At 46.1% G+C, this 25,711-nt stretch overlaps 1 pseudogene; it reads right to left on the minus strand.

The window, feature by feature from the left end:
* Window positions 1–19,426: 19,426 nt before the first annotated feature.
* LOC119654161 lies at window positions 19,427–23,134 on the minus strand (annotated as a pseudogene).
* Between the last annotated feature and the right edge of the window lie 2,577 nt (window positions 23,135–25,711).

The raw sequence follows: 25,711 nt of genomic DNA on the forward strand, positions 1-25,711 counted from the left end.
AAATTAAAAGGACTCAAAATAAGGATCTATTGCTCAAATTTAGTGGAACAGGGGAAAAATCAATTGAGTTCAGAAGAACCATCGGAGATGCCCTGGGCATACAAGCAGTGGTTAGAACCCTAACCTATCGTATTACCACCGAATATGAATACATTGATGAAATTACTATCAGGAATCGGCAATTCGCTCTCAGTTCGAAATTGGAGAAGCAGTAACCTTAGAGAAGGTGTCTTTGCATATGACCGCACATCAACTGCGTCACTTGTTCTTCCTGAAGAAAGCGCGGAGAAGCTTTTGGAGGTAGGAAAAACAAAAATAGATTGGGTTGTCTATCACGCCCGGGAACAGGCAAGGATTACAAAGTGTTTCAAATGTCTGGAATTTGGAATTTACTGAGATGCGGAGGTGAAGGCCATATAGCGAAGAACTGCGATAAAACACCATTATATAGGATGGTTGTAGTAGGAGTGTGGTGAACAGACTGAGACTGTCGGTTTATCGTTAACTTCTTTAATCGGATTCTTTTTACGTCCTTCACCAAATCTAGAATCATTGCACCAAGGTCCATAATTAGGAAAGGCAAACAAATTAGAAAGAGCAAACAGATGCCATCAGCATAATCGAGGTATATACGGAAAGATGTCATGATCCATGACAACCCCTCCTCCTCCATTCACCGACAACAAGAAGGAATAGTATCGACCACTCCGCAATATTCGGTGTCCTTTAATTTTCAATGATGCGGTATATGATACTTAAATCATTATTATTAGCCCTTCATCCCCCAACATAATAAGCCATTTCCGTTCGTCATAGAGCCTGGTACGATGGCTGCACTTTGAGAGATTTGTTGCAGTACTGGAGCTTAAGCGCATTACATTCGCCTTTATTCGTAACCATAATAACAACTTTCCAATTCCTTATGTTCGTTCATTTGTTTTCTTCTTTCCACGACAACTTGACTTGCACCAGAGAAAAGACCATTTTTAATGATCACTCAATACTCATTAAACGTGAACTGTTCAAGATGTCTGTCGTCCGATAACAATGGGGGATCTTCCACTAGAGAGGAATCCTCCAGAGTCCTATCACCTCGCCTAACCTCACAATTTCCAGCCTTAATGCTGAAACTCTGGCTAAGGACGGGGCAAACAAGTATTCTGGAGAGCCGCGATATCGTCGTCTTGATATCAAGGAATACCTTGAATGAATTTGTAATCCCTAGTTCACAGGTTAATCACTACCTAAGCAAGACATAAACTTCCGGACTCAGCACTAAATACCATTAGGTCGGGTGAGACTTACTCCGCCTAGATGTTACCAGGCTTCAGACTATAGTGACTCTCCTCTCTCAAACGACCTTGGGATCTTCTATTGCTGAGTTAAACCTTAAGAGCTCCGGGCCTCAATAATATTGTTGGGGATGTCTTTCCAACTATGCAGCTCAATGTGGTAGATAGTTCCAGCGAGTCATCACTGGTAGTTAATTGAGTCATACTCAAAATTGCTCCCTCTTCCGCTACCAAATCATTTCCTTTATTTCAATGTCCTTATATTGATTTTCACTCGCCCCAAATACATAAAAAGCTGGAACAAAGGACAGGACCAGAAAACAGTTCTTTAAACGTTAAATCTAGGGACAAAAACCATTAAATTATCAACAAAAAGGAAAAAAAGTTTATTGAAAAGCCACAAAGGTAACATCTCGATAATGAGCTTAAAATTCTGTTGTTGACATTGTCGCTAAATGTTTCAGTCGTTTCGTAGTTGTTGTTTTTGTTGTTGCTATTGTAAAGTTCGTTGGTCGTCTCTAGACGTACAACGCCATTAGCTGGAAAATGTGGTGCATGTGGCGCTACTGGCAGAATGGGGAGACAAGAAATACAACAACAATCCAGATAGGTGGGTATTTTTCTTTTCACTCAGGGAAACAGAGGAAATGCTATTTCTCGTTTTTCTGCGTGCAACCTAAACGAGTAAAACCTTCCACACTAGATTGATGTACACTTCTCTTGGTAAGCGGGCAACCTTCTCCTAAACTAATGATATTATCCTGAATGTTTGAGCGTAAATGTGTTGTATCTATGTATCTATCTCGGCGATAATCAACACAAACATACCACATATGCATTTCTAGGTGGTCCTTTGAATTCATTTTGAAGAATTCCAAATGACTACATATTACATACAAAAGGTTTTTAGTTAACAATATGGAAGCGGCCAGTCTGCCCCGCACTGTTCATACATAATCTCAAGGTCAAAAGTCCCTGAAAGATGCTTGTATTTAAAGAATGTTCACCGATCTAGAAAGGTACAACATTATCCCAGTTTTCATAAAATAACAACCATCCTGGGATTGCCTAGTGGCCATTATAAGATAAACATCCTTACAGCAACCATTACCTATTAATAGGATGAACCTCCTACGAGATTTTTGTGTGTATATAATCTCAATAAAGTAACAACGATTTATAGATAACTGAGAAAGAAGCTTTCAGGTTATTCGAGATAGAAAGGACTGCTGAAGAGTTAAAGACTTGGAAATGAATAACAAACGTCATGCTTCTTGCTGAATCATCGCGAATCCATATAGTCTCCTCTTTATAGTTCTTTTTCCCCTATTTACAAGGTCATCTTCTTCGGCATTGGAAGATGAGGAGGCGATAAGGGGAAACTCTGGGATAGCTGGCTAGTCCACTGCGACTTTCGAGGAGAAAACAGACCTAGGAGGAAGTCAAAACTCTAAAGTTATGTCAGCTGAGGTATGCGACTCTACAATGCTGCGACGGCGTTTCTACCACAGTAGGAACCAAAATAGTGGTGGAACCACTCCTTCATCCTGTCTACGAGGGAGGACACTTTTCCAAGAGGCAAGAGGAAAGCCAGAACCGAGAGCTGAATACGCTGGAAATACCAAGAGTTTCGTAGTAGCCTTAAAAAGACCACACAGGAAATTATGCAGAATTGTTCGAAGTAAATATGAACCCATGGGACACCTAAAAGGTTGAAGTGAACAGCATGCACCATAGCGAAAAAGTTTCTTTTTAAACTATCCATCTACATCCAGGAAGGAAGGAAGATATTCAATGTCTCTCCATCCATCTACCTATCTGTCTGCCGCCTTTGTCTTTTTTGAATGGAGAGTGGAAGCAGTTATGGTGAAGACGTCCAATGCTTGTTTATAGCGGACTCCGCCAGAGTAGCATCCCGTCACTGATATTATTTCTTCTTGTTATCGGTGGCGTTCTTCATGCTACCCTGTCGGGAAGACGTGGAGGAATTCAATGGACGATGGCATCTTTCCTCAAACAGATCGACAACGCTGATGACATCTGTTGGCTCTCTCACCATAGATCTTGGCCAAATGGTTTCGGATTTGGAAAGAGAGGCAAGTAGAGTCGGACTGAAGATAAGTACCAACAAAACCAATGTTCTAAATCTGACGGGTCATTTTATTCACCCTCCCTGTGTTAACGGGCAGAGCATCGAAACCGCCGATCAATTTGTATATCTAGAAAGCGTGGTTTCTACCGAAGGCGGCACTGGCTAAGATATTGCCCAACGCATTAACAGCGCAACTGACACGACTCGGAAGGTGGATGAACTCAAGTACATGATGACGACACTGACGACGATCTCGATCGCAATTATGGTCAATTTGCTGATACCATCATTATTGTGGAGCTCAAGCGACCATATGTACCACTGGATGCACGTTGAACGCAACACAAGTTAGGCTCGCTGGGTGCTTCGACGACCGCTACACGAAGGGCAGTATCACATCGCCTTACAATCTTCGACCGTCTGAGCTACTTCCTGCTCGATGCTGGCACTGAGGTGTCGGTTCTCCCTGTACCCCGTCCAAACACCTTAATTCCGCAAAACTTACAACTGGTTGCCGCGAACTGTATTCTCATAAGACGTTGACATTTAACTACCGTCATTGATTGCCAAGCCGTTCCCTACGAGATGATCGCACGACATCGGATGTTAATTGCCGTCCTGCGAATTAAGCCACCGATAAAACAACGTAAGGAATGCCCGACGCACACTAAATAGTGGCTATTTCGTGAGAAGAAAGGAGAAATGATCTCATTTACGCGATTACCAACCATTACGAATATGGAAAAATCGTGGAAGCAAATTGAAGATACGGTCCACAAAGTGGCCTCAGCAACCCCTGGGTCTCGAAACCAGGTAAACGGTACGTCAACCGAGATATTTGGCTTGGGAATGATGTTGGAATGAAGGTCCCTGAAAAGAAATGCCTCTACCGCAAGTTTCTCCACGATAAAACCTCCGCCAATTGGCAAATTGATTAGAATGGCAACCAGGAAGCAAAGAAAGCGATCGCTGTTACCCGAGCAGCCCATTACAAAAATCTTTACGATGAACGAGAGAGATCTTGCCAAAGCCGACACGAACGCACACAGGATGCCGAACAGTTCTATTGCGTTAATGACAAGAACGATACTTGCTGTCTTGTCTATCCTCCCTAATTAGCAGTGTACAATTGCTCTACTTATTAACTGGGACCGAAATCTTGCTGTAATTCTGCTGTCAGAAACGAACTTCCAGCTCGTGAGACCACACCTTCTGGTGGGTTATCATTAACAGTCCGGCACCAGACTTGCGCTTTCGAAAGCAAAGCAAAGCGCTTCAGCCGTATAGTTTTGCCATTTTCTTGCTCAGAAATTCGTATCCTTGTTAGCTCCTTTTTACAACGCTGAGGAAATGCTTTTATTTTATTTTTAGACAACAGCTCAAAGGGCTACTAAACTATAAAGTGTTAACACATCAAATCATTGTCAAGCCCAAAATTTATAAGAATGCCAACCGGGAAGCAAAGAAAGCGGTCGCTGTCACCCGAGCGAACTATTTCAGAACTCTTTACTGGACCCTCGGGATGGCGAGAGAGATCTGTATCGACTTGCTAAAAGCCGTAATGAACGCACACAGGATATCGAACACTTCTGTTGTGTTAATGACAAGAACGGTACTTTGCTTACCAACCGTCGAACCGCAACGGATAGATGGCGAGAATACTTCGAGCAGATTTCAACTGAAGAATTTGCTCATCCTCCACTTCCACAATCATTGCCGACATTTGGACCAGTTCCACCAGTCAGCGCAACTGAAGTTGAGGAGGCAATAAAACAAATGGAATCGGGGAAAGCAACAGAACCTGACGACATCGCATCTGAACTCTGGAAAGCGAAGAGCTGGGACCCAACACTGTGGCTCAGTGAATTCTTTAACCGGGTTATTCAGGAAGGAAGAACACCATCTGACTGGCAAGAAAGTACCACTGTTCCAATATGGAAAAAGAAAGGTAGTCCAGTACAATGTTCAAATTACCGTCCGATCCGGTTACTTTCCCATACCATGAAGATTTTTGAACGCATTCTTGACAACCGTATTCGCGAAATCGTTGAAATAACCGTGAATCAAGCCGGATTTGTCAAGAACTGTGGAACTACTGACGCAATACACGCTGCGCGGTTACTCATGGAGAAACACCGTGAGAAGCATCGCCCTCTTTACATTGCCTTTCTGGATCTAGAGAAAGCGTTTGACCGTGTACCACACGAACTCATCTGGTGTGCTTTACGACAACACTTCGTGCCAGAAGAACTCGTGCGCAGGGTTCAATTGCTCTACCACGATCCGGAATGTAAAGTTCGAAGTATGGCGGGTGTATGAAAACCGCTTCGTGTCTCTGTTGGTGTTCATCAAGGAAGCACCCTCTCACCACTCCCGGCCTGGTCTGATTATGCTTCAGGTTAAAGTTGCATAATTAGGCAAGTCCTCACACGACCTCCGCGTGGTGGCCGCTGGAAACCGTCTTCGGGCGGGCCAAGAGTGTGTAGGGCCGGGCTGGGAGTAGGCTCATCCAACTGACGAGGATCTGCTTGTCTGCTGGTCATGTGTTAGGGGCATGTAGATCTGGCGGGGGGATGGACTGAAGCAACAGCCTGGGGATCGTCCTCCCTGCACCGGAGAAGGTGCTAATAGGACCCCAAGCCAAGGTGGAACAGCATACGCTGAGGGCTGCGTGGCCAATGGGGAGCTTGGTCTTTAGTATGCGAACTCTGAATACCTTGGGCACCTTCAGTTTCAATTAAGACCCTTACCCTGGTGGCCGGGCCAGCCAGGGTGGACATTCTTCCCGGACTACTCGTGGGACCAAGACATGCACTCAATTAATAAAAAAACCAAAACGACGATAGAAGAGGAGGCGATGATGCCAGGCGCATCATCGGAGGATGAGCTGCTGGCCTCCAGCCAGGAGACAGTGGCCGTCGAGAGCAGTACACTCGGTGCCAGCCGTAGTACCGTTATGCTGAAACCAACCGCAGGGACCTCCCGGAGCGAGGCGTCAGACGGACTAGTGGCTTCTAGCCTGGAACCCACTGCCGTCAGGCTGGGTGTAGCGAGTACCAGACATAGTACTCTTGACCCGAAGCCCTCAGCGTCGGGGGATCCCTCGAAAGCGAAAACCGACAAGAATCGCCGGAAACCGGCTAAGAAGCGAAGGTCCACAGGTGTCCTGCTCAAGAGTCAGTACCAGAAGGCCATGCATATTCTCGGCAAGATTGCCAAAAATAAGGAGGCCGGTACTGTCGACGGGCGGGATGAAAAAGACCTCGCTAAATACCAGGCGATTGTTGATGAATACAACAGCAAACGCCGGGCTGACGAGTAGAAGGCGAAGCCCATGGCTCTAAAACGCAACCGATCTCAAGACGAGGTCGAACAAGATAAAAAGCGGAGTAAAGTGGGCAAGAGCGCAGACGCCAAGCAACATACGAAGGAAATTGTACAGCAACCGTCAGCCGGCGGGCCACGTACTGCGAAGACCTTCAGCGATGTGGCCAGGAGTCACTTATGGGTGGCGCTGGCGGTTGGCAATTCTGCTAGCGGCAAACTAACGCTGGAGGTGTGGACCAGTGTTGAGGCTAGGCTGTCGGGCATGGTCTATGAACATCTCGTGGAAACCGGAGGTAAACACCCGGGACTCACTCCCCACTTTGATTCATCTCAGGTGGTCCGTGGGTTCCACGTAATAGCTTGCATGGACCAGTTCTCTAAGGACTTTCTCGGCTCGTGCGTCGCTAAGATCAGCGACGCTTGGGAGGGCGTTAAGCTCAAGATTATCCCTTACGACGAGATTCCCAGGAGACCGGTCGCTCGCATATGGTTGTCGAAGATCCGCATGGAGAAGGACAAGCTGGTCCATTTCCGGCGCCTTCATAACCCCGGGATTCCCATGGACGACTGGGTTGTTATAAAGGAGGAGGAACCTCAGATAAACAGCCAGTCCGTACTACTCCGCATAAACGAGGAGTGTCTGGAGGCACTGAAAAAGGCCGATTACAAAGTGTGGTTCGGAGTCAGTAATGCCAAAGTAAAAGTGTTCCGCCCTGCAAAACCGGACGACGACCTTGACCCAATCGACGCCGCCAACGAGCTGTTGGAGGAGATGACGATCGACGGTCCGACGGGGGCTGACGAACCCCCTACGCAAGCAGATCATGCTGAGGGTAACGCAGATAAATCTGCAGCACTCGAAGTGTGCCTCGGCTAATCTGCTCGTCTTCCTCTTAGAGGAAGACATCGACATCGCATTAATACAGGAGCCCTAGGTCGGAAGCGACCGAACCATCAAAGGGCTCCAAAGCAAATATTTTAATTTATTCCACAGCACAGGAGACGCTGATCTGGCCAAACCTAGAGCATGTATTCTTGCGAGGAAGAGTCTGCACGCTTTCCTGTGCCCGGACCTGAGTTCCAGTGACCTAGTTGTGGTCAAGCTGGAGCAGGTGGGGGCAGAAAACGTGTATATTTCCTCGGCGTACATGGCTCACGACCGATCAGCTCCGCCACAAGAACTACAACATCTGACGAGCATCATAACACCAAAGAAAGCCAACCTGCTGATAGGCTGCGACGCAAATGCAAGGCATACGCTTTGGGGCAGCTCTGAAATCAACGAAAGAGGTGAGTCATTCTTTGATTTTATTATTACTTCAAATCTATCGGTGTGTAACAGGGGCAGTACACCAACCTTTCATTTCCCCTGCTCGGAGAACTGTGACGGTTGGGAGGAGGTCCTTGATATCACCCTAATAACCGACAACGGGATTCTTAGGGTGGAGGACTGAAGAGTGTCTGACCAGAGATCCTTCTCTGACCACAGTTGGATACTCTTCAGTCTAGATCTCGCTGCAGAGGTCTCCAAGCCCTTTAGAGACCCCAGGAGGATCTACTGGAGAAAGTTTGGTCAGGTAATTAAGAACAAACTCTCCGGTGCGCAAATTGGTAGGATTGGCACGACAGACGAACTGGAGTCAAAGGTCGGGGCTCTGGAGAAGGCTTTTGATACCGCCTTCAAAGTCTCGTGCCCTGTTAAGTACAGCAAAAAGACCCTGCCACCGTGGTGGAACGAAGATCTCTCTAGTCTCAGGAAGCTGACCAGAGAAATCTTCAACATCTGCTACAGGCAAAAATACTGGCAGCCATACAAGGACTGCCTAAAGAAGTACAAGTCGGCCATCAGGACCGCCAAGAGGCGGTCTTGGCTAGACTATTGTCAGAACATTGAAAGCACTAGTGAATCCGCGAGGCTCAATAAGATTCTGTCCAAGGAACATAAGAGTCCATCCTTCCTTAAAAAGTCGGAAGGCTCCAGGACGGAATCTTCTAGTGAAACCTTGGAGCTGCTGGTGCAAACGCACTTTCCCTCCAGCGGGGAGGACTGTGAGTCAGAACCTTGCTTGGAGGGTTTGCAGCAACCCCAGCTGTGCGAGACTATCAAATCGGTAATTACCGGGGATAGGATCGGCTGGGCTATAAACAGCTTCTCAGGGTGGTGCTATCTCACCGGTGCTCTGGTTAATAGTAATGGATAAAAATTTTACGTACATTAGACAGCAGCGGGGTGAAGGTGCCGACGACTTGGTGATACTAGTATCTGGGATGTTTCTGTCCATTATGAGCGACATCATGGAAGGAGCGTTGCGAAAGGTGTGCCTGTGGGCCGCAAGATGCGGACTCAGCATAAACCCAACCAAAACGCAACTGATGCTATTCACCACCAAGAAAGGGTACCTGAATTCCATCTACCACGGCTGAATGAACAAAGATTGGTTCTTTCTTCTAATGTGAAGTATCTGGGTGTAATCCTGGATCCTAAGTTAAATTGGAGGTTGAACATAGAACTGAGGGTTAAGAAGGCCTGTATAGCCTTCTATGCCTGTAAGAGAACCTTTACAAAGAAATGGGGTCTCCGGCCGAGGATGGTTCTCTGGATGTACACCGCTGTAGTGCGTCCGATCCTGACGTACGGATCTATTGTATGGTGGCAGGCTTTGAAGAAGAAATACAATAAAACGAAGCTTAATAGAATTTAAATAAAACTGCATTTTTGACGACCGATCCCCATGAAAGAGGCACAATCACTGTCAGCGGCAGTGATCTGCCCAGAACTGAGCGATTTAAATACCTCGGGTCAACGCTATCAGCCAATGGAGAACTGCGTTATGAAATTGCTTCACGCATTAACGCAACCTGGATGAAGTGGCGTTCCACAACTGGTGTCCTTTGTGATCGACGTATCAACGAACGTCTCAAATCTAAAATGTACCGCAATGTCGTCCGTCCAGTCGCTCTCTATGGTTCGGAGTGTTGGCCAACCATAAAAGACAATGAACGGCGTCTTGCGGTAATGGAGACGAAGATGCTACGTTGGACTAGTGGCGTCACACGTTTAGATCACATCCGAAATGAGGATATCCGCGATCGTTATGGGGTTGCACCGATCGTGGAAAAGTTGCGAGAGAGGCGTCTTCGATGGTATGGTCACGCAATTCGTGCAAACGAGAATTCACTTGCCAAGATTGGTCTGAACATCGAAGTCGATGGTAAACGACCAAAAGGCAGACCTAAGCAACGGTGGCTTGATACGCTGGATGGGGATTTGAAAGCCTCGAGATTGCACCCAGATCAGGCATTCAATAGAGCCAAATAGCGAAACCGATCACGACGAGCCGACCCCGCTTGTGAACGGGACAAAGGCTGAAGAAAAAGAAGAAGTGTCCACTTCTGCTTTCAAGATAAATATCTAACGTCGACCTGCTGCAAATTCCCTGTTAAATTAATATTTTATCAATTGAAAGGACGAAGGAGATCACGATGCCGTTGCTAGTTAGGTAGAAATTTCATTTTATTAGTGACTTACCTCAATTTAAAAATAGTCAGGTGCTGTAAAATATCTTTGGAAAATTCATTTCCATCTCCAGCACCAACATAAGAAAATTCGGTTAAGTACAGCAGAACAAAGTACTGTAATTACTTCAAGTGCCGAAGAAATGAACGAAGCAGGAATAACCTAGAACTTGCTACTTATCAAAGACGGACATCTTTCCTTCAATTTAATTTCATCAGATGATACTGGAACCAATAGAATGCCGAAATGTACAAGTACTTGTTCCTCGTTTGGTACAACTCTTAAGGAAAGAGTGTGTCCTAAAAGTGTCTGGTCGTCATCCTCCGTTCTCCACAAGCACATCCTAGACCTGCGAAAGACGCCTCTTTCCTTTTCAAAGTCCACTTGAACTAGTGAATTCCATCACGTCTCCCTGAGTTGAGTTAGTAATGTTGTCGTACACATCCCCAAGCTACCTATATTCCATGCAGTATGCAATTATTGACGATTCTCCCTGGTTTTCGTTCGCTTCAAGCTCCATTGTGCAGTGCATTCGCCTTGACATTTCGCTACCAGTTAAGCAGTGGTGATACTCCATGGCCCAGATGAGAATTTGAATGACCAATGAATGATTCTGCAGCGTCGTCAAGATGCCATTCAACAGTGCATTCAAGGAGGTTCGGTACCAATGGCTGAAGAAGCGGAGCGCTCTCGTGCTGTTAAATGCACACTTTATTCATTCAAGGAGTCAATTACGTTCAAATTGGCTATTGGCTGAATGTCATTATGAATTTTCCCGGATGATTGACTGGCTGTAAGTGAATGGCTGCGTACAGGAGTGCCGTTTGAAAGTTAATTTGAGTTAAGGGTGAGAAGTGACCCCATATAAGGCTAGTCAGTCGAAGACGTACCTATAAAGTTATATTTGGCTTTTTACTTTTTCATGCCGTTTCTAATTAAAGCCCTCAGTTGGCAAAACGTACGTGTGAACAGATGGTCGCTGAGTGCAATGATGTCCTATCCTCAGGGGTTGATATTCGTACTTCAAAATCTAACTGGGCAAATATACATATAATCAAAGCTGGCTCCGGAATACCCGGTCGAATTTTCGTTTCGCTCTACGCCTCAAATGTGCACATCAAATTACAATTATCGCATATTTCCTATCTCCAGACCCACTTTGACTCGTCCCTGATTACAGAGCATTTGAACTGTGAATAAGACTGATTTCGCTGCTAAAATAGGTGATTAATTTGATTCAACGCTTGGCTCTTTCGAACGCTGCCATTATATGGGCAACATGCAAGGACGACGAGGTTTGCGGTTCAATCTAAAATGATTGATATGGTAGTGATTTGCAAACTAGTGAAATGCTTCCATTGAGCCGGGACACTACCATCTGGGCTGGCATTTTTCGAGAGAACGACTGGGCCGTTCGGATGTCCGTGGAATGTATGTCGTGCCTGGTAGTCATAAAGCAAAACTGTACACGCATTTCGTGGTGATGGCGTTGAATGGCAGAAGGGTGCCGTTGCCCTTTATGTATTTGAGCCTTTCAATGGCAACCAGAAATGGCGGTTTTACATTTGATGTTATCCTTTCACAGGCTTTGTGTATTTGCTAAAGGCAGCCGTAATAAGGGAATGCCTCAATGTAACGTGCAATGCCGTGTTACTGCTGAATGGAGCACGAAAGCGGATGTGTATCGATAAATGGAACCGAAACCGAGTATTGGCAAGGGTAGGTTTCAATGGATTTACAAGATTCATTTTACCGGGAGTTCATACCTGGTTGTAGCAAAACATTTGGTCAACATTTGAATTAGTTTTTACGTATTGAGTACATCACACCTACCAAAAACCGCTGAAATATGGTTGAGGATTCTAATCCCAGAAGGGATATTCCAAATTGGTCACCAAGTCAGAAAAGAGTAAACAATGTGTTGATGACAACAGGCAAAAATTACGATAAATTTGGTATTTGGTTTGCCTGGACGTGGAGTGACATTCCCCATATTTAGAATGCCCATAATGTTCAGCCCCCATAGATATCACCGGCGTCCCTTCCATGACATTCATAGAAATTATCCATTTGGCGTTTAAAGGTGTCATGCAGCAGCTTCATTTTTAAGGTTTTGTTGGTAAAACAAAACGTTATTAAAATCAGTTCAATGTCTGTCTGTCTTTTGTTTTTTTGAGGAGGTGGAAATCTTCAAAACACTCTGGTCTGGACACACCAGCGTGTGGGATTTTTACCCACTAAAACCACCCCCGACTCCCTCCCTGCTCCGCGGAAACATCATACGGTATTACATCACGGGGCGGAGTCAGCTCACTCTAGCTTTGTCACCTTTCTTCTATACGCGGCGCACGTGACCGCGCTTTTCTCCTTTCATCTGCCTTTCGCAATTTATCTTAAATGGATGCGATCATGGAGTTGACCGCATCCCAATTCTCTTGATGTCCTAGCATTTTTGGCACCAGATTTTCTGGTACCAGCACCTCTCCTAGAGTCTCCTCTAGATTCCTCCTTTCTTCCACAAATCTGGGACAGTGGAAGAATACATGCTCTGGGTCCTCTGGGACTCCATCACAATTTGGACAGTCGGGTGAGGTATCCAATTTAAACCTGTGAAGGTATTGGAGATATCCTCCAGTGTCCCGTGAGAAACTGGGTGAGATTATAGTTAATCTCACCGTGTTGTCTCTCCAACCACTCGTTGATGGCAGGAATGAGCCTGTAAGTCCACCGACCCTTTCCCGAGCGTACCCACCGCTCTTGCCATCTGTTTATGGATCTCTCCCTCTCAGCGTTCTTCGTCTGCGATAAGGGAGAGATTGGCCTCGCATTGTATATATTCGCCATCTCATCTGCCAAGATGTCAATCGGAATCATTCCAGAGGTGACGAATGCTGCGTTATCTGAGACAGTCCTGAAGGCAGAGCATACCCTCAGAGCTGTCCTCCTGTAGACTGCATTCAGTTTGCTAGTGTTAACTGGCATCCGCAACGCCTCGCTCCAAACTGGGGTCGCATAGAGCATGATTGAGGTCACCACCCTGACTATAAGAAACCTAGAGGAATGCCGTGGCCCTTCCACGTTCGGCATCACCCTCGCCAAGGCCATACTAGCTTTGGATGATTTATCACAAACATACTGTACGTGTTGCTTATAGCTGAGCTTCCTGTCTATCACCATCCCCAAGTATTTGATGGCCGGCTTGGAAGTGATGATATGATTCTCGATTCTAACACAGGCGTAATTTCTCTTCCGGCACTTCGTGATGAGGACCGTTTCCGTTTTTTCCTCCGCAAGCGTCAAATCAGAGCTCTCTAACCAGCATTTGACAGCACTGATTGCCTCGCTTGAGTATAACTCAGCATCTTCGAGATGCTTTGCGACAACAACCAGTGCAATGTCGTCAGCGTAACCCACCACTGTGGCTTCCTCCGGAAGGGGAAGATTAAGTACATCGTTGTACATGATGTTCCACAGTAGTGGGCCCAATACGGAGCCCTGCGGGACACCCGCGGAAACGACGTACTCCTGCGGTCCGTCATCAGTGTCATACCAGAGCCTCCTTTCAGTTAAGTGACTATCGACGATAGCAGCGAGATAGGCGGGAATACCAACCTTCGCTAGGGATTTGCGTATTAGATTCCAATTGGCCGAATTGAATGCATTTTTCACTTCCAGGGTTACTACCACGCAATATTTGCTGGTACTACCCTTTCCGTGGATTGCATCTTCGGCCAAGCCAGCAACCAATTTGATGGCATCAATGGTTGATTTGGCTTTTCGGAACCCATACTGCCGATCTGAAAGGCCGCCTTGGCTCTCAACAACCGGGAGTAATCTATTATAGATTACCCGCTCTAACATTTTCCCCACCGTGTCCAAAAGACATATGGGTCGGTATGAGGATGGTTCACCTGGAGGTTTACCAGGCTTAGGCAGAAGTACCAACTTCTGCCGCTTCCAAGCCGCCGGAAATATTCCTTCGGACATGCACGCTTCGAACAACTCAGCGAACATGTCCGGCCTGGATTTCACGGGAAACTTAAGGGCCTTATTCGGTACTCCGTCCAGACCTGGTGCTTTATTGTCTCCTATTCTGCCGCAGATCTCCAGCAGTTCGTCTTTGGTGACTGGAGGAATTGCCGTCACATTCAGAGGTGTTTGAAATATGCCGGTGCTCTCCTTTTGCTGGGGGAATAACCCCTGGGTGATTTTCAGCAAGAGGGTGGGACACGTGATCTGCGGAGAGGAGCGGCCTCTGAATCGTTCCATCACTATTCTATAAGCACTCCCCCACGGGTTGATGTCCGCTTCTGAGCAGAGCTCCTTAAAGCATTTCGTCTTGCTTCGCTGGATGGCGAGCTTGAGGGTTTTGCGGGTTGCCTTATAGGCGCACTCGCACTCTTCCTGCCCCTAATCGACTTTACCTACCGCCCTCTGAGCCGCTCTTCTGGCTCGGTGGCAGGCTGATCGAAGACCGGTCAGTTCATCATTCCACCAGTAGTTTGGTCTTCTACTGGGGAATGAGCACCTCCTAAGCATGGACGCATCACATGCTTTGGCGATGCATTGAGCCAGATGGACGGCTCTTTCCGTAGAGGCGCCTGCATTATCAGGTTTATCTAACCACACCTCTATGAAGGTCTGCTCATCCAAAAATTTTGCAGTCAAGCCTGAAATCTTTTTCGGTTTCGGGCATGATAGCTCTTTGGCCTGAGGCTCGATACATGTATTATTTATTTATTTATTTATTTATTTATTTATTTAATGAATACAATACACAGAAAGCAAATTTCTTATTACATATTGTCCTCAGAGGGAGGAGCAAGTAAATGGTATATTTTGTGCTTAAAGCTAGAGAGGCACATAGAGTCAAAGGAACCAAGCTGTAGGGCATTGTAGGACCGGCAAAACCTCGGGATCGGAGAGTGAAAGTAAATCTCGAGCACGGCGAAGGGCACATCAAAAATGTCCGCATTACGTGTGTCATGAGACGAGGCGATACGGAGAGTAATATCCGAGTTGGCGGAGCAGTCCATCAGACCATTGCAGAGTTTGAAAAGAGTACACATATCAAGGAAGATACGGCGTTGCTGTAGGGAGGGGAGATTGAGGGTGCGGTCTTAAAGAAGATTGCCTGGTTATCGCTGTGGGTGGCTGTCTGTCTGTCTGTCCGTCTGTCAGTCTGTCTGTCTGTCTGTCTGTCTTTTTTTCCGATGGAAGGTGCAAAGCTTCAAAAGCTAGGCTAGGCTTCTGCCAAATGGTTATGTGGGACTTTTACCCACTAAAACCACCTCCTTCTCCTTCCGCTCTCGCCGCGAGACTCCCATTTGGTATTACGTCGCGGGGCTGGATCAGAATTTATTCTGCGTTTATGTTAATATTCGTGTTCCTCTCGCGTTCATTCTTTCGAATGATTTCATCCTGCCTAAGCTTCTTTTCGATCGCTGCAATCACTTTTTCGACTTCGGTCCATATCCCTTGGGTTTCGCAATAAGTTCCATGACATTTTCGGGTGTAAAGTGCTCCCCGGTTGTAGCTTCTAATGTAACCCTTTGGGCTTCGAATCTGGGGCAGTGAAAAAAGACGTGTTCTGCCTCCTCTGGAATATTTGGACACTTTGGGCAATATGGCGAATCATCACCCCCAAATCGATACAGATATGCTCGATAGCCTCCGTGTCCGCTCAAGAATTGATTTAGGTCGAAACCTACTTCACCGTGAGGTCGCTCGAACCATTTCCGGATATCCCATATGATGAGTCCAACGGCCTTTTTCTGACTCGTCCCACTTCTCTTGCCATTCCGCGACAGTTTCAGCTCGTGAGAACTATCGCCGACGGGCAGGAGATTCTCCGGTGAGGTACGTTCGATCGTAAAGTCGTTGTGTTTCTTTCGCCAGAATCTCAATCGGGATCATTCCTGCTATCACGCAAGCTGCTTCAGTAGAAATTGTTCTGTAAGCGCAACATGTTCGGAGTACACTTATGCGATACGCAGCTCCAATCTTTTTCTTATTTATTGTATTTTCCAGTGCATCTGCCCATACTGGGGCTGCATACAGTAGGATCGAACTGACCACCCTTGAAATAAGGAGTCGACGGCTCGGCCTTGGGCCACCTATATTTGGTAGCATTCTCGCAACCAGCGCTCCGATGTTCGTGTCTGTCTGTCTGTCTGTCTCTCTGTTTGTCTGTCTGTCTGTCTGTCACAGGCACTGTTCTTAGAAACGGGTATACCGATTGACACGAAATTTGGTGAGAAGGTGGGACCTGTGGACCCCCCAGACATCCAGTGAGTGATATCCTCCTATGTTGAGATTTAGGGGCGTATCCATACATACACCCATACGTAAAAGAGGGGTGTAAAATTTTTTTCCACCAGTCATGTGGAGTATTAAATGAAAGGTCTTAGTTAGTACTTTTCGAAGCTGTTTTGAGTTTGCTAAAAAGGCGGGGAGTGGGAGGGGTGGAAAGTGCTGATTTTTTTTACAGACCCATTTTCAGAAACTACCCAACCGAAAAATCTGAAAAAAATCATGAAGCTGCCTCTATATGGTGCCCAGGTCTCAAAATACTCTCCATATCGATATCTATTGGGAAAATTGAGTAAAACCCTCCTTAAGTTTATCCCAGAGTTATAAAAGTTGATAGTAGTATAAAATATAATACGAAGCATATTATTCCCAAGTTTGATCAAAATCATACTATTAGTGATAAAGTTTACCGTGTAAATTTACAACCCGAAGTACTAAAACTTCTTAACGGGCTCTCAAATATACTCACACAAGAAGCAAACAAAACCTTTCATACCTGAAGCGCCCAACTTCCGGTGTCCCGACTTGTTCTTATTCAATTAGATTGTATGATATATCGGGAGCGATATATCCTGAATTGTCGTGTAACACTCAGGCGTCTCAGAGAGTGGGTGACAAACTCCATCCAGATTGATTGGAAAGGGGAGAGACTAATAAGAGAAGTCATTGCACGAGCTGAGGCTCACAAGGTTTAGAATTCATTCAAAGTACTTCAATCTGGCCTTAAAAGGCGGCTAAATGGGATAGGGTTTTGTAGGTTAGCAACCTGCAAATTCGGAATTTGGACATAGTTGCCCGTATCTTTCGCTCTACGTTTTCCAGACCGGTCTTGGTCCACGGCAATATTCTGAATGCATATGCCTGTGAAGAGATAGCGAATATGTTCAGTGCATAGTTAGTTGCTCTTTGCTACCCCTTAATCTGACTCGGCAGCCCTTCTGCTACTCAGAAAGAATGTTGTTGGTCTCGAGGTGCGCATTGACGCTTCTACTAATAATGGACGTTCAGAATTTGTAGAGTGTTGGTAAACAAGTAATCGGTCTTGTGTCCGTAGTGGGGAAGGGAGGAAATTCCTGCGGCCGACTCGTGAGCTGATTTATGCTATGTGCCAACCTACTATGTATGCTGGTAATATTCTTTTACCAGAAATTCTGCACCCGATCCAGACCAGGGTCCTTCCAGTTCTTGGAGTAGTTTATGACTCGCCGAAGTTCCTCTTCGGAAACATCTGCAAAATTTATGCCAGGCGTATTGGCATGGCAGTGATCCACTCAGCATGCTAGGCAGGTAATCCCCAAAGCTGACCCAAATATTCTCTGGTTTATGTCACCGAAAACTATACGTCTGGACGCTCTATTGGGATTTGTTGAGATTCTAAACACGTCGGGAGTGACTTTCGCCATACCGCCGAAACCGATTGCATATGACACAAAGATTCTGCTTTAGTGTGCCCAGAATTTCAACTACGGGTGTCTCACTGGGGATAGCATAGTTCCTATAAACTCTCTGCACTTTATTTCTTACCTGTCTACTAGCATTGCTAGTGCTGATTTGAATCAGCCTATCAATGTCATACCTCAGCGAATCAGGGAAAGAAGTGAATAGAGTATATTTGGAGTTATTCCACTATGCTAAATCCTACCTGATCTTTCTTGATGGCAGGTACCGCGACAGGCCGACCAAGAAAATGCAGACAATGTCGTTACAAACATGATGATCGGATTGAGTCACAAGAATGTCACACCTTAGTGAGTCCTGCCGACTTTCCAGACGAATTTGCCATGGTGGATCTCTTCAGTCACTCAGATCAATAACGCGAAGCTGAATCTTCTGACCGTGCAATCTGACAGCCGCAACTGCACCACAATACACAAGTGATTGTACTTGCAGCAGCGACATATAGGCACACAGCTGAGATGCAATCTCATCATTGATTTGAGATAGAATTCTCGGAGTTGCTGGAAATGGATAGAGGTTGGTACTAGCTAGTCTATGCAAAGGATCCATTTCGGAGAATGAAATTCATTCTCTTTGGAATTCGTCCCGGACCTCAATGTAGATTTCAGCTGGACAGTTGAGAAGAGTGCTTCGGCGAGTTGCCTGCAGTGTGACGTGGTGTTGTTGACGCCGCTGCCAATGCCCCCTTCAACTCTCGGTCATAAGTTTCCGCGATGACGTTAAGTTGGACAAGCTCCCTGATGATGGCCGGGATTGTGTCGCTGTCAGTAATAAAGCGGTACTAGTCTGCGACTCGCTTCACAGTCACTTGCGTGAATTGCGGGACACGCTCGACGAATCTCTGGTGCAACAAGGGGCGGTAAGATGTTATACTTGCCCCCGTTGGTTATCCGTACCGGACCTTAAAACGGCCCTTCTCTTCATTTTTCGGTTTGTATTTTATCCCTAACCGCCACGTGTGGTGATAGCTTCCTCAGTGAGTAATCTGCAAGACTGGGAAGTTCCTGTGTGGCGCGGCAGGATCTGCAGCATTCGAAATTTATTTCGAAATTTATTTCGAATGTTGCGGATGCGGACGGGTAGATGGCGCGGAACTCTCCACTCACTCATTTTAGAACGCACCAAGGAAGTGGAGAATTAGCGGTGGAAAAATGCCGTTGGTTGGGACAGTAAGGACCGCATGGAAATAAGCCGGTCTCTTCTGTTTCAAACCGCGGCGGTGAACACACCTAGAAAAAGTAAAAGAATATTTATTTCATTGTGATAAGTAAAGTAACAAAGAAGAAAATCCGATTTGTACCGATTAAAGATAAGCATCTGAACGCGATTGACTACAACAACAACTGTTAAAATACATTTAAATTGGCAAACATAGTCAGCAGTGACTTTTCAATTTTTTGCATTGAACTTGTGAAGATAATAATCGTTTCAACAAAGTAGTGACCCCGACGTGATATTACTTAAAGTCCATGCGGCCTCTTTCACAATGTTGTTCTTGTTATGTTCCAGAAGTTTGGCTAGTCGCGGTAAGCCGCCAGCGTTAATAACAGTATCGGTCTGCACATCTGTGCCTGTAACAATATTCCCAACACTCCTCAGCGCAGGCACAATAATGGATGGTTCGTCAATATCCAGCAGTGAGACCAATCGACTCACAAGTCCCGTGTCAATGATCGTCTGAATTCTTTTATTCTCGTCGTCAGTCACATAAGAAATAGCCCAGCATGCATCGGCCAACACCTGGGTATCATTAACATGCAGCAACCTCGCTAGCAGCGGCAGAATCGGTTGAATCTTTTCGAACGGAGGCGATGGGTTCTTATTCCTGCACAAGTTCGACATGAGCCACACAATATTCCGCAGGAAAGACAACGGGGTCGTCTCGCTCACAAGCCGGAGCAGGTGCTCAATTGTATCGTTGTTGAGAACAATATCGCGAGCAACCGGCCCATCGCCTGCAATATTTCCCAACGCCCAGACCGATTGTTCGGCTACGGTCATGGTAGGTGATTCCAAGAGTGCAACGAAATAACGTACCGCATGTGCGTCTATCACAGTTCGAGTCTGTTCTGAGTTGCCGGAAGCTACGTTGGTCAGGGCCCAGGCGGCTTCGAACTGTAGCGGCGGGTTTTCGAATCGCTTCAGGAACGAAACACATAGGGCGGGAAATCAACGTCAAATTCAGGATGTGATTGACGCAGACGTTTTCCCTAGACTCCGCAAAGTCTTAGTCACCGGCGACTTCAAATGCCAGAAAGAAGCTGCATGGGTCGTAACAAATGCCTCGACGAGTGGCACGCCCGAACAAGTGGTTGCTCTCATTGAAAAATTCGATCTTCTAAAACCATTCTGTGATCTGTTGAATTCAAACGACCGTCAAAGTTGTTCTGACCGGTATATCAAATATTTTCAATCTTGCCGAAAAATTGGGCGGTACCTCGTCTCTATGTTTGCTTATGGAAGAAATTGGAGCGCTAGATAAACTCGAAGCGTTACAAAATCATCAAAACGAAGAAATTTACAATCAAGCCTTCACCTTGGTGGACACGTACTTTGTGGCGCAAGAAGATGAAAATCTGGCCCCGAAACAAGTGGGCTCATTCCCCCGCACTACCAAGCGTTTCCACACCATACACCTCGACATAATAGGGCCTTTGCGAGACTCGCACGGTTACAAGTATTGCCTCACAATCATCGACAGGTTCACGCGGTGGCCTGAGGCAATACCTCTGAAAGACATTACGGCGCGATCTTGTGCCGAAGCCCGCTGCCGAGAGTGGATACCACGCTTTGGCATGCCTGCAGTGGTCATCACTGACCAGGGAATGCAATTTGAATCCACCCTTTTCTCGGAGTTAGGTAAACTCTTGGGTTTTAAACGCCAGCGGACTACTGCATACCACCCGCAATCCAATGGGATGCTAGAACGTTGGCACCGGACGCTGAAAGCCGCCATTATGGCACGCGACGATCCGTCCTGGACTCAAGTCTTGCCTCTCGTCCTACTCGGCCTACGTACAACCGGCCGAGAGGAATTTGCTGCCAGCCCCGCGGAGTTGGTTTACGGGGAGAACCGAAGACTCCCAAGCGATCCGGTCTTCGGCAAGAGATCGGGTCTCACAGAGTCGGGGTTGGTGCGTCTGCTGAGGGACAATCTCCGACGCATCGAAGCGCCACCACCCACTCGACACTCGCCCACACCTGCCTGTTCGCCCAAGGAACTGGACGCACGCACGTTCTGGTCAGGACGGATGCCGTCCGGAAGCCGCTGGAGCCTCCATATGAGGGCCCGTACCGCGTTTTCGACAGGGGAGAACATTTCTTCCAGCTCGAGATCGGTGGACACAAAAAGGCCGTCTCTTTGTCCAGACTGAAACCCGTGTGCGTCCCGAAGCAGTGTCGTGTCCGTTTTGTGGATTAACGGGGAACGGAGTTCCGGGATCCGTCGCCGAAACCCCCTAGGTTTCATCTGGGGGCGGAGTGATGTGGTGCGGCAGAATCTGCAGCATTCGAAATTTATTTCGAATGTTGCGGATGCGGACGGGTAGATGGCGCGGAACTCTCCATTCACTCATTTTAGAACGCACCAAGGGAGTGGAGAATTAGCGGTGGAAAAATGCCGTTGGTTGGGACAGTAAGGACCGCATGGAAATAAGCCGGTCTCTTCTGTTTCCAATCGCGACGGTGAACACACCTAGAAAAAGTAAAAGAATATTTATTTCATTGTGATAAGTAAAGTAACAAAGAAGAAAATCCGATTTGTACCGATTAAAGATAAGCATCTGAACGCGATTGACTACAACAACAACTGTTAAAATACATTTAAATTGGCAAACATAGTCAGCAGTGACTTTTCAATTTTTTGCATTGAATTTGTGAAGATAATAATCGTTTCAACACTGCACTGCAGTGACGTACAAGCATTAAGGCTGAAGCTATTCACCCCTCCTCCTTTCACAACCGGGGATGAGACCGACTACAGTTTATTTTATTTTTTCATTTATATTTTTTCTTAGAACTTATCCATATTTTATTTGGCTCTTTTATTTTATTTTAAGAGTGAATTGCAGGACCTTTTATTTATTTTTTTGATGAATATAATTGTGGGTATGAGTTTTAACTAATTCTTTCTTCAATTTGAGAACTCCCTTTTTCCTTCCTTCTCCTTCTTAACGCCGAAAACTTTTTTTACATAAGGGACAATATCATGACCTGAGGATGACAAGACTGGGTGGGAACCTCAAAGGCGGCGCCTCACTATGCATCTAAGGCAGGGGAAACAAGGACTGAGGATGTGATCCGTCGTGGATCCTCCTTTTTGGTCGCAGCACTCCGATCCGAAGTTATGCGGCTCCAGGGTCGTAGTTTAGCCAATTTTTTGTATTTCATTTGCAGATTTTGCTCCGTTGTTGTTCATTTCGATAAGTGCACGCGAATCCCCATATTTGTGTATTTTTCAGGATCCGGTGCGGACCCACGCACCGGAAACAACACGTGGATTATAAATGACACGTGAGGGATCGAAGCTCTCAAAGGACACCCGCCCCAACATTCCCGAGCCTGACTAGCGCAGAGGGGTGCAAATTGCACTTCGATGGAGATTCAATATTTGTGGGTGGACCTGCACGGTCAATTTCGCCAACTTTTAAGGTTTTTGGGATAGTTCTTCACTCTTGGTTGTCTCCGGCCACTCAGGATGTGACCATCGCAAAACCAATATTTTGTCATTACAATTGCGTTGTTAGCTTTCAGTCATTGTCCAACCAGTTGTGACTGTGGACAATTTTATTATTATTAGAATAGTGCCAGAGGGTATAGATCAGTATTGCTCTCTCTCAGTTTTACTGGTGAATAGTTTGATATAAAACGATACCCTGAAATTTTCTAATTTGTTCCTATGATGAATTTGGTTTATCTTTCGCAGCATAGCATTCGCATAAAATCAGTTGATGCATGCAAATTCCATCTTTATTTCCACATTACGAGCACTCATCGCTTCCAACTGCAAATTTTCATTCGCATAACTGCAGGAATTAGTTTCAGTAGGTCATCATACCTTCCATTAGACATTCCTGGGTATTCCCTGTAACGTACAAAAGCAGAGAAATTATTCAAAACAAATTTTAGCACAGACATTTTCAATACCACATTTCTCATTAAGTAATATTATTGCATGGTCTAATAATCCCTTGCGACTCCCCGCAATTATCGTTAAATTTTGACCGTTATTGCAACACACCATCACGAAATACTGTTCACCCGAGGGTGATTTTCGTTAGGAATGCCTTAAATTTATTGGGGTTGGTAGCTCGATTCCATAGCGTTTGTTCTGAACATTTCGTAGCGTTTATCCTTCAATTCCGAAATTATAGTCGTTGTTATTATCATTTCAAAAGTATAATCTGATTTCAAATGATTCGGTTAAATTGCAAATTAGTGTTGTTTGTGCAGCCAGTAATTGCGCATAGAATGTATTCCTACAGAACGTGGCATGGTACATGGAGGCAAACGTTTCCTTTGCGAGCGTTTTCAAATTAATTTTCGATTAATTTGCTTTAGCGGTTCGAAACGTAGTTAATCAGTAATTCAATCATCATCATCATCATCAACGGCGCAACAACCGATATCCGGTCTAGGCCTGCCTTAATAAGGAATTTCAGACATGCCGAGGTCCACCAATTCGATATCCCTAAAAGCTGTCTGGCGTCCTGGCCTACGGCATCGCTCCATCTTAGGTAGGGTCTGCCTCGACTTCTTTTTCTACCATAGATACTGCCCTTATAGACTTTCCAGGTGGGATCATCCTCATCCATACGGATTAAGTGACCTGCCCACCGTAACCTATTGAGCCGGATTTTATCCACAACCGGACGGTCATGGTATCGCTCATAGATTTCGTCATTGTGTAGGCTACGGAATCGTCCATCCTCATGTAGGGGGCCAAAAATTCTTCGGAGGATTCTTCTCTCGAACGCGGCTAAGAGTTCGCAATTTTTCTTGCTAAGAACCCAAGTTTCCGAGGAATACATGAGCACTGGCAAGATCATAGTCTTGTACAGTTAGAGCTTTGACCCTATGGTGAGACGTTTCGAGCGGAACAGTCATTGTAAGCTGAAATAGGCTCTGTTGGCTGACAACAACCGTGCGCGGATTTCATCATCGTAGCTGTTATCGGTTGTGATTTTCGATCCTAGATAGGAGAAATTGTCAACGGTCTCAAAGTTGTATTCTCCTATCCTTATTCTTCTTCGTGTGTGACCAGTGCGGTTTGATGTTGTTGGTTGGTTCGCCTTCAGTGCTGACATTGCCACCATATATTTTGTCTTGCCTTCATTGATGTGCAGCCCAAGATCTCCCGCCGCCTGCTCGATCTGGATGAAGGCAGTTTGTACCTCTCGGGTGGTTCTTCCCATGATGTCGAGATCGTCAGCATAGGTCAGTAGTTGGGTGGACTTAATTTACATCAGCATCACGAATCACTTTTTCCAGGGCCAGGTTAAAGAGGACGCATGATAGGGCATCCTCTTGTCGTAGACCGTTGTTGATGTTGAATGGTCTTGAGAGTGATCCTGCTGCTTTTATCTGGCCTCGCACATTGGTCAGGGTCAGCCTAGTCAGTCTTATTAATTTCATCGGAATACCGAATTCTCTCATGGCCGTGTACAGTTTTACCCTGGCTATGCTATCATAGACGGCTTTAAAGTCGATGAATAGATGGTGCAACTGTTGTCCATATTCCAACAGTTTTTCCATCGCTTGCCGCAGAGAGAAAATCTGATCTGTTGCTGATTTGCCTGGAGTGAAGCCTCTTTAGTATGGGCCAATGATGTTCTGGGCGTATGGGGCTATCCGGCCTAGCAAGATAGTGGAGAATATCTGCCTCTATCTGCCTCGCTTAATTCCAGTGTGTCCATGAAAGATGGTATCAACCCGATGACGTCCGCTAGCCTACTGAAAAATCCTCCATCCGAGGGACAAGTTCCCTACGCAACATCGGATGCGCAACGAAGTTCTGGCGTTTATCCTACAGTCGCTACATTAGCACCACCGCACGCTTCCTCCTGTGTATCATCGACGCCCGCCACCGCTGAACCGCAGGCCCTTCCGACCTCATGTCGTCCGAGCGGCCCCCAATTGAACGTCGCCTCGCCACCGAAACAGCTGTTCGTGTCAAGGCTAGCGTACTCCACTACGCCCGACGAAATTCTGGCCTATATCAGAAGCAAAAGCAACTCAACTTTGTCACCTCTTTCCTGTGTGAAGCTGACGAAGGATGGCTCTCCTGACCGAGTGATAGCTTCCTTCAAAGTCACATATCCCCATGATTTCGATGATATCGTCCAATTCTCCTTTTGGCCACAGGGGGTCTTCGTTAAGCCTTATCAGGGGTCTAAGATTCGTGAAAATTTCCGGCCCGCCCGCCTGCCTCGCCGAACTTGAATAATACCAATAACTATACGCTGTTTTATCAAAATGTAAGGGGTCTAAGGACCAAGCTGTCGGATTTCAAGCTGTCTGCCTTAGCATTCCAACATCATGTCATCTGCATTTCTGAAACCTGGTTGGATGACAGGATTTTAGATTCTGAGCTCCTCGAAGGTTACTCTGTGTTTCGTTTCTCGTGACAGAGACTGCGTTGCGCTTCGCAAGACAACTGGCGGAGGTGCCCTAGTAGCTGTTAAGTCTCCTCTCCGTGCCGAAATCATCTTTTCG

The sequence above is a fragment of the Hermetia illucens genome, chromosome 4 (assembly GCF_905115235.1).
Source record: "Hermetia illucens chromosome 4, iHerIll2.2.curated.20191125, whole genome shotgun sequence".
In the NCBI taxonomy this organism is placed as follows: domain Eukaryota; kingdom Metazoa; phylum Arthropoda; class Insecta; order Diptera; family Stratiomyidae; genus Hermetia; species Hermetia illucens.